We start from the raw sequence: 10,585 nt of genomic DNA, 5'->3' as shown, positions 1-10,585 counted from the left end.
AGAACCCAGTTCTCGAGTCCTCGCCTCAGACGGTATGTAGGGACTATGTTGGTCCCCTAAGGAGAGCCCTCAGCATTTGCCGCTGGCTGGGTTGAGCGAACGTAGCCCGGCCACCAGGCGATGCGTGGAATACCGTGAGGTTTTAGTTGGCAAGAGTCCGACGTAACCTCCGTGCCTCCCTGGGCGTGGTGGTATCCATGAGGATTTACCCCGACAGAAAAGGCTACAGATCAGGCAAAGGTGATCAAGTCAGATATGAGAAGATACCAAAGTAACCGACATAGCTCAACAGTCAACATGTTGTAAAGCTGTACTTAATGGCCATGAACATAATTTGGACGTTGTGGTCCCAAGGTGCTGGACCTTGTACCGGAAAGCGCAGCGTTGGAAGCTCCATCAATAGGTGGATGAAGGACATCAAGCGAGTCGCAGGAAGCCACCAGATATAGGCAGCTCAAGACCGCGGCGTGTGGAAGTTGAAGGTGTTAGCAGTTTGGCACCCTTTGGCTACTGAATCCTAAAAAGTAGAGTCTCGGTGTACAATGTTCTAAGGGCATAATATTACTTCCATAAAGCCCGAGCAGGCTGTTAAAGTTGGCAAATGCTTAAGCACTTTTAAATTATTCGCGCGAACTAACGTGCTCACATGAATAAGTTAAACTTATTTTGTAGGCAGCTGCAACTTGGAGCAAGTTTTAAGAACGTTATTAAAGTTTTAATACATACTTAAGCTCACTTATTATAACATTATCCTGTATGAAAGCCTTTTTATTATAGTATTGCAAGTTTTTTCCCACTTCTTTGGATATCTTAAACTGGATTGAGTTTTATTGTAACCAATTTAGATAAATATGAAAACAATTTCATCTACGCTTTATACCCTACTATATACTAACAATAACCATTATTTCAATAAGATATAGAAAATCATCACAAAAACAATGGAGGTCCAAGTCAAAAAATATTTGAAGAATTTATTACTTTTGAACGCAAAAAAGTTGTATGCTTTTCAGCACGTATATTTTTATTTCCGCGCGGCCATATTGTACTCATTCCCGTTGTAACGTTGTAACACAGTGGAATAGAACTGCAGGGACGTGATTGTTTGCGGCCACACGACAAAGCGATATCGACTGAGACAGTTCTCCGATACTATAGGAATCTATGATATCTTGAACACTATGATTCTACCTACTTGTCACACAATGATTTACTGCTTTCTAGGGTTCCGTACCTCAAAAGGGAAAGCGGAACCCTTGTAGGATCACTTTGTTGTCTGTCTGTCCGTCTGCCCCTCTGTCGTATCTGTCAAGAAATAGGGTACTTCCCGTTAATTTAGAATCATGAAATGGCAGCTAAGTATGTCTTATAGCACAAGTACACATTTAGGTATAATTTTTTATTTTTTATGGCAGCTATTTTGGAATACTTATTATTTGTTGTTAAGGAGGCAATAGAAATAAATACACATTCTGTTAAAAATTCAGCTCTCTAGCTATTACGGTTCACGAGATACAGCCCGCTAACAGACAAACAGACAGATGGACGGACGCAAGGACTGACAGCGGACTCTTAGTAATAGGGTTCCGTTGGCACCTTTCAGGTACGGAACCCTAAAAATTATTCTATTTCTATTTCTTCCATCCAGCATTATTATAGTTTCCCCTTGTATATCCCAACAATAAAGCTCCACCTACTTGAATTAGAATTTTATGTGGTCCACAATTCACTGGCTCGTACAGGGGTAAAATATCGGATTCAATTGTGTTGCACACACTCGCTCGTATAGCACCGCTGCAGTGGAAGCTCCGGTGGCCAGCTCCGACCTGAATAATTCACTGCTGCTTGCTACAAGGGAATGTATAAAGCACCCTAACAAGATAGTGCTCTCTCGTAAATCAGAACAATTCGGTGTTTGACAACTAGTCAAATCAGTATCTTCTTATCAAAAACATGCTGTTAGTATGTGAGCTCCTATGAAAAGCATGGCATGCACAGCACATGCAAGCAAGCATGGAATGGCATGTGACGTTACAATTATTTGACGTGCTTTTTTAGTTTATTCGATAATTTAAAATGGTTATTATACTTCAAACTTACAAAGAACGTAGAATTTACGTATTTTGGAAGACCTTCTATTTATAATCACCGAGAAATAGTTTATTTTTGACATAGGCAAATACCGTATTGCATCTTCAGTTCAAAAGTATTCTGGTATAGGCACTAGATTGTGGTATGTGGAAGTCCCTACAAGAGACTTTTGTTCAGCAATGGACGTCTATCTGTTGATGATAATGAAGAAGATAGGTAATGTACATAATTTTGAATAATTATGTACGCTAATAGTTCATTAATAACAAGTTATTATTCATTGCATCTATCCTAACCATAAAGTATTTTCAATTATTGTGACCACAAAACTATTAAACAAATTAATGTTCCTAATAGGATCCTAATAAGCTTATGCGGACGGACAAACGTTGTGATTTGACTAACTCACATGTAAGCATTTTTAGCATTAAAAAAAGGAGAAAAAGGGATCGTACAAGGAATAACACTTCAATTTCTCTCGTAATGTACTTACTTAACCACAAAACGGTTTTAGGATTTTTCCTTTTACTTGAGCTGTAAGACATTGCTACTTACCAAAAATGATTCTAGGTCAACGGGAAGCCCTATAGATTTTGATTCACTTTGTGGGTCTCGACTGACAGATTAATAGTCAACGAAATAAGGATAATATGGAACCCGAAAAACAATTCAGGTGACACAGCTACTCGTTTGCTCACTGTTCATACAAAAATGTCCATAATGAAAATACGAAAAATATTTTAACTTTACATACGAATACAATGTTATTTAAAATAGCATTTTTCCTCCGTGTATCAAAGTGAATCTGTGTTGAGTCTGCCGCCGACAGCGGAGTCGCGGATGCTGGAGCTTTTCAGATAAACTGAAATCTGCGAAAGCTTAACGAACTATAGTCTTTTTTTTTCAATTGTGCTTGCGAGCGTTTTTGTCATGTGGGATTCATTTATCATACCTACTTTTGTAAACAAAAATATTATGTATCTCAAAACCAGACTGTAAAGTTTACTAGATTCGTTGTATATCTATCTAGGTACGGTCGGCCTCAGAATTCGAGTAGCAATTCCGCGAAGCTATTGCATCAAAAACCTGTCTCACTTATGACCTATTTCTATAACATAAATTTGCCACACACATTTAACGCATCATAGCCGTGCCACGCGAATATGATTATTAAGTTGCTAAACGACTTACGTCCTTTGACTGTACGTTCGTAGCTAGCACGTAGACCGACGTTCTAGCTACGAACGTATCTAAGGCACTCTGCCTAAGTGGTCACAAATTAGTGAGAGTCGTTTCTTGAACTCATTACTTCTGACACTCTACAAGTTCTTGAATCAGTACATCTTTTAAAGGGTCTTACTGCTGGATTATACATGCTGCTCTAAAGAAATATTTTAAGAGCGTAATCTTTAGGTAGATTTAAGTATTCATAAGGTATTCATAATAGTAATTCATTAGGTAGGTATATTTTTCTTTTTTAGGGATCCGTACCTCAAGAGGAAAAACGGAACCCTTATAGGATCACTTTGTTGTTTGTCTGTCTGTTAATTCAGTTGCAATATGCAGTTTATTTGACAATGTTTTCTTCACCACATTTTTAGGTGTCCATACCCAAAGGGTGCCAACAAAACCCTATTACCTAGTAAGCCTCCGTGGTCCGTCGTACACCAGTCCATCTGTCTGTTAGTGGGCTGTATCTGAACCGTGATAGGAAAAAAGTTGGAAATTTCCCAGAATATGTATTTTTATTACCGCTATAATAACAAATAATAACAACTTCAAAATAACCGCCATGAAACAAGACCCTTCTGTGCGTGTCTTTTTGCACTAGACCGATTTTTTAGAAATCATACTGGTTTTGTCGTGTATTGAGCCCGCAACCTTTTTGATGACAAAAAACAGTAAGTTATAAAATTCAGCAATAGAACAAATTCTTGTTTAAGTCTTCAGCGATTGCGAAAATGTTCCGTTCCAGTGTACCATCGCGACTCATTGACCTAGATCGGTCCATTGTGGGGCGCAAGTCTTTCATCGCGACGCGGCATGAGCGCACCATAATGTGCTAATTGCTCGTAAGATTCAATCCCAACAATAGAAACTTCGCTCTTAATATTCATTTTTTAAGATCAATCATAATTATTTTCAACGATCTCGACTTAACTTGCTCCTCTAATACAGAAAGTAATCAGAAAGCCAGCAAAAACTTAGCGCTATTATTATACTACCTAAGCATAATCCAATTCCAATAACGTTTTTATTTTATACTTGTAGTTTTAGTGATTCAGTACTTTTCGAACCCGCAATGTATAGAATGTAAAACGACTGTAGTTGATTGAATCATCAACTGCTCGAGAAATTGTTAGTAATTCCACTGCAGTCGGTCACTCAGAGCAGTCCATGTACGTTGTTCTTGTGGTTCTACCACACTCGGTTATCTCGCTCCTGGGAGTCCGCTACTGAGTGTGGTGGTGGTAGTGTATCTCGTCGTCCGTTTAAACCGAGGTGGCACATCTTTAATCGCGTACAAGCTATAAACAACGACGTGAGGCAAATTCAAAGTAAAAAGCCATTTTGTTTTTGTGTCCACATTTTGTTTTATATCCGTTTTGAACATTATGCAGCGCTCGGGAGGCGTCATTTAAATTAATTATTCACCCTCTGTTTATCACTTCGTCCGCGGAATAAAAATGATAGCGCTGATATAAACACGAGTAATTAGTATGTGACAGCCTTAGCATAATCATGATCTAATCAATGTGACTCATCTTCATGATTATGCATCAAAACTTTGCAAAAGCTGCGAGAAGGTGTTGTCGCACGGATTCTGCTGGGTTATAGACATTTGGCCTTGCAGTTTAGTTTGTTTTAAGAAATTAAATACCTAGAGAGAAAACATCTTAAGGAAACCTGCATGCCTGAGAGTTCTCCACAATGTTTTGCAGTGATGTGTGAAATTTGCCAATTGACATTTGGCCAACTTGTAACCCTTGGCAAAAACCCCTGAGACATCATAACCTACATGATTCCAAAATCCTTACATATTTTCAGGATAAAGGAATTTCCTTTATAAGGTAAGTCACATTTTATTATGATACAATAAATCAAACTCAACACTCAACGTAATATTATTGGGAGTGCGGCGCGATGTTTATAAAGGTTTTCCGCTCCCGTATAAAGCAATATCAATAAAGTCAATACCACGTTTATAGGATCATGCGCCACCATCGTTCCACAGATAACACACGGTCGCAGCTCCTCGTGAATATTTTAAATGTCCGCACCGACCGCACCGAAGCGTTATGGAATTTTAAACTCGCTTGATTCATTGACTGAAATCGGAAAATGAAAAATTAATAAGAATAGAGGCCCTAGTAACACTTTTCTGTTATGTTTAGATACTTTCTCCACGCACATGCAAACTGTGGAATCAACTCCCATCGGCGGTGTTCCTACTAGATTACAACATGGGGTTATACAAGGGGCGGACCAACCAATTCCTGAAAGGCCGGCAACGCATATCGGTGGTATCACTTTACATCAGGTGACCCACCTGCTCGTTTGCTCGCTATTTAATTATTAAAAAAAAGTTAACTGTAACTTTAAAAATAAGCTCAAACTGTGAAAAACCGCGCGATTCTACCCGTAGAGTTCTATGATTGGAAGGTAACACTCAAGCAGGGACGCCACATACTGAAAGATTTTGTGAAACAAATCAAAGGAGTTTAACATGTACTGTTTTATTAATGTGTTTTTATTAATAGATTTTACTACATCTAAATTCACGTACATAATATGATAAAATTGAATAGTCGTATATAAAGTCGTATAATAAGTCGGCTTTTTAAATGCCTCTCAGGAACTCTTGCATTTTCCGGGATAAAAACTAACCTATGTGTTAATCCAGGGTATAATCTATCTCCATTCCAAATTTCAGTCAAATCCATCGAGTAATTTTTACGTGGAAGAGTAACAAACATACGCACATACGCACAAACTTTCGCCTTTATAATATTATTAATGTGATAGTGTGATTGTGTGAAGTGTGATGTGATATAAAAGGTTCACGGGGGTGAAGTCAACAGTTTAGGCAGGTAGGTACATTATGAAAATCAGCTCCACGCAAAGCTTTTTTACGGTCATGACTATGAATAATTTACGCGTTTAATAAATTGTTATAAATTCTCATCCGCGTAATCCCCGAAAGCAATAAGCGCATTATAGCCGGCATCGATTACTCGTGTACACTGCGGTCCAATGGAATTGCTCCATCATTATCGCTTTAAAGTCCCCCAGGGCGATTTATACCCGATTTAATCACCCGAATATCGCCAAAGAACAAATTCAATGAGTAATTTGTAGGAAATTCATAAATTTCACATTGTTTTCATTGCCCAGTAATGCAATTTTCGACAAATATGCTGCTGAAGTTCCTGGGGTTAATTCCTGGTCAATTCAGAATGCTAAGTCACTTAAAGAAACTCTCTATGATATAACCAACCACGGCTGAAGCCTTCCACTTGACAAAATATGATAATGTGTGCGCAGTAAATTCTTCTATTTCTCTATCTATATATTTTAAAGAAGTTTATTGATCCAGTGAGAATCTGATATCCCGAGATGAAAATTCCGTCTCCTGGATAGAGCTATCTCTGTGCCAAATTTCGTCAAAATCAGTTAAGTGCATGGGTCTTGGAAAGGTAACTGACAGGCAGACGGACATACTTTCGCATGTAAGGTTGGAAGCCACTACAAACCGCAATGCTTTTAAATTCATAAACCTTCTCCATTCTGTAACAATAGTAATACAATGCAATCCCTGTATCTACGGATACAATACATTGGTGTTTGCATAATTTGTCAAAGGTCAAAGGGTCGCCACAGAGCGCTGGGCTGGTGTTCAGGAAACAGGAAACATCGGTACAGCAGGATATTTACTCTCAGTTGAATATTCATACAGTGTCTGCCAACATTGTACATAGAATACTCTATCCAGCAAATGGATCATGATTATACATTTTACCTAATCGAATTTGATTTTACATGGGTTTTGGAATGTACGGTACAACATACTCTTCTTAAAAGCATTTAGTGGGCAGTACGTTGTCACAAAATCAATCAATCATTCGCAATAATTGTGAGCTTTTTTTATTTATATGACGGGCTATTACTTAGTATGAAGATGTAAGATCTTCATTTGTTGTTCACAATATTCACAATGTACAGCATATTTACAACTTTCATCCCCAATTCACTCATTGAGGGAAATTCCCCAAAAATCGTGAAACACGTACTTATTTCTTTATTTTTAATCGAAAGTCTAAGTATAAATTTTCATGGAAATAACTCAAAAAATGACGGACTTTCATAAAAATATTCATTCCCTATATTTTCTTATACATTATATCCCGACTGGCTAAATTTTACATTTTTAACCCCATTGGTTTAGCCTGCGCCGATAGCGTGGTGTGTGTGACAAGTCGGCCCTAACTGGCTGATCTAGAAGATTTCTGTTTTTCAAGAGTTATGATCGTTTCCACTGGTTTTTTGGACAAAAATTATTATGGATTCTCTAAATATTGACTTGCTTTTTTCTCTGTACAAAAATAGACTGCAAATAACATAAAGAAAGTTAAGCAGACGATGTTGCGGGGATGCTCTGGTGGACAGACAATGAAAACATTGCTTATTTTCATGTCTCTCTTATTTGAATGCAGCGAAAGTAGGTCGTGATCCCAACTGCCGTATTTATTAACTCGAAATTAATGTATACCTCGTTCCTTATTGCACGGCTTGCAACAGCGATATAAATGTTCCGCTAGATGCGGCGATTCATAGTATTAACATCACACTACCTAATATTATAAAGGCGAAAGTATGTGTGTGTGTGTATGTTTGTTACTCCTTCACGCAAAAACTACTAAACGGATTTGGCTGAAATTGAGAATGGAGATAGATAATATCCTGGATTAGTACATAGGCTACTTTTTATCCCGGAAAATCAAAGAGTTTCCGCGGGATTCCAAAAACCTAAATCCACGCGGGCGAAGTCGCGGGCATCGGCTAGTGTTTCTATAATCATCGGCGTTCACACTCCTGTCAAGCGTCTTCACAACCCGCCTTAGACGCAGTCCGTTTCTGTGAACATCGATAAATTAGAACAGATTGAAAGTACCTACTTATTAAAATTCAAATCATTTGTAAAAATTGTAGACATTTTTTTTATTTATTTGTACCAGAAAGTTATAACAATAAAGGCAAATAGAAAGAAAGAGTGGACAGGGAAGCACTTATAAGAGATCTTTACCAGAGACCCATGGCAGTGCGATTTTAGGGCATTTTGGTTGTCAATTGTCGCATTTGTAAGATGAAATTAATAGAAGTAATTTATTGTAAGATGTTATATACTGATAAGTAATTACAAAAACTTCCAAGTAAAGCTTAAACAACCTATACCTAGTCAAATATGATAACGTGAATAATAATTAAGAGTTTGATTAGTTTGCAAGTTTAATTTATACTAACAGATAGGAGTGCGGACACCGATGTTCGTTGAAGCGCGTTGCTAATGAAGCGCCCCGTCTAGTGGAACATCTATATCGCTGGCTTGCAATTTCCTCAGCGTCGGGTTTCCGTCATCTTGCACAATTACATCCTGCGCCATTCTTTAAGCCGGCGCCTCTCGCGCTGACAGCGGGTACAATATAATGAATTTATATTATCATCTGTTATTCTGCTTGATATTATTACTGAGTTATTCTTGAATCTTCTAGATGATATCACAACAGTTTTATTACGGTTCCGTACCTCAAAAGGAAAAATGGAACCCTTATAGGATCACTTTGTTGTCTGTCTGTCTGTTAAGAAATCTATAGGGTACTTCCCGTTGACCTAGAATCATGTGGCAGGTAGGTAGGTCTTATAGTACAAGTAAAGGAAAAAATCCGAAAACCCTGAATTTGTGGTTACATCACAAAAAACATTTAAAATGTGTTACAATTTTCAATATAAGATAACTATACTAAGTGGCGTATTATAATATGAAAGGGCTTTACCTGTACATTCTTATGCATTGCTTTGATTTATCGTGCAAAATGTCGGAAAAAATACCCGAGTACCTACGCATCCCTCGGCGCGCGAGTCTGACTCGCTCTTGGCTAGTTTTCCTTAATGATATCACAACGGTTTTATGTATCATCCTGCAGCCCAATCACACTTCACGCGGCCTAGTGTTTTCGCGGATTTCGTATCAACAGAACGTTGTAAGAGTCCCGAGAAATCATGTCACATTGGTTTTGCTTGGGCTGCTGCTGTCGAATTTCCCAAGTTGCCAAGCGATTTTGCATTCCGGTACAATATCGTGTAGAAACCGATAAAGGTGTACGGGTGTAATAAAACTGCCATATTGCCTTATCCAAGCCAAGTTAGCCCATTTCCATCTCAGACTGCACTATCACTTACCATCAGGTGAAATCGCAGTCAAGTTGTAACGGAATAAAAATAAATAAAAAGACAAATTGGTTTTCTGAAGTCAAATATTTTGTCTCGGATTTTGTCTGAGAAGTTTGACAATTTGTATTCAACAGGTCTCGTCACGAAGGAATTCATTACAGGATTAATCTGTTGGCGCCCTCCAGCCTCCTCCCGAAGGGATTAACTTCAATTGTGTCTTTCTATTTACAACTTCCCAACTACTAACAAGAGTAAAACTCCTAATTGAATCTGACTTCCTGTTGGCGATGATTTGGTTTTTGGAACTGTCCTTAAAATAAAATCTTTAATCTATTACCCCACCTGCAGCACAGATCTACAAGGTCTGCAACCGTAGGTGCATAAAATCAGGACACATACGAAACGATTTGCCTCCCCGTTTCTTATCTGAATAGTTTGGAGATGATCAAGAATGAATGGACATCTTCTAGGCTCCATCTTTGCTGCAACATCACTTGCCAGCAGGTCTGATTGCAGCTAAGCGCTTGTCTATAACAGAACGTATCTTTGGAAGACCATCAGAGATACGATTAAAATATACCCTTTATCACATCTCACGGTCGTAAAAACAAGATATCTACAATAAAACTGTCTGATGCTATAAATAAACAAAAAATACTGAAAATTAGCCTTCGCCTAAATCGCTAGCGTATGACAAAATGGCTGCTGAAATAAGGGGCTTCTGTTTGCGGCCGTAAATAACGACAACCCTTCGTAATGCGACACTTGTTACGAGCCCCGAATAAATTGCTGATCAGATTTATTTCCCAGGACAAACTGGTTTAGTACAGGGTGTGACCAGGACGCTAGCAAAAACGAAGACAGATGAAAGTACTGAAGATTACTGATAAAGTCAATTAAAGTAGTATAAAAAATACGAAAAAAAATTAAATAAAATCCTGTATTTTTTAAAGTTGACAATATATTGCAAATAAAACATCTGACTGACGCTAGAGGTCAACGAACGTTACGTAAATAGGCCACTGGAAGTGAATGCCGCGTCGTA

The sequence above is a fragment of the Maniola jurtina genome, chromosome 6 (assembly GCF_905333055.1).
Source record: "Maniola jurtina chromosome 6, ilManJurt1.1, whole genome shotgun sequence".
Lineage (NCBI taxonomy): Eukaryota > Metazoa > Arthropoda > Insecta > Lepidoptera > Nymphalidae > Maniola > Maniola jurtina.
The sequence above is the reverse complement of the archived record's forward strand: the minus strand, read 5'-3'. Positions refer to the sequence as shown.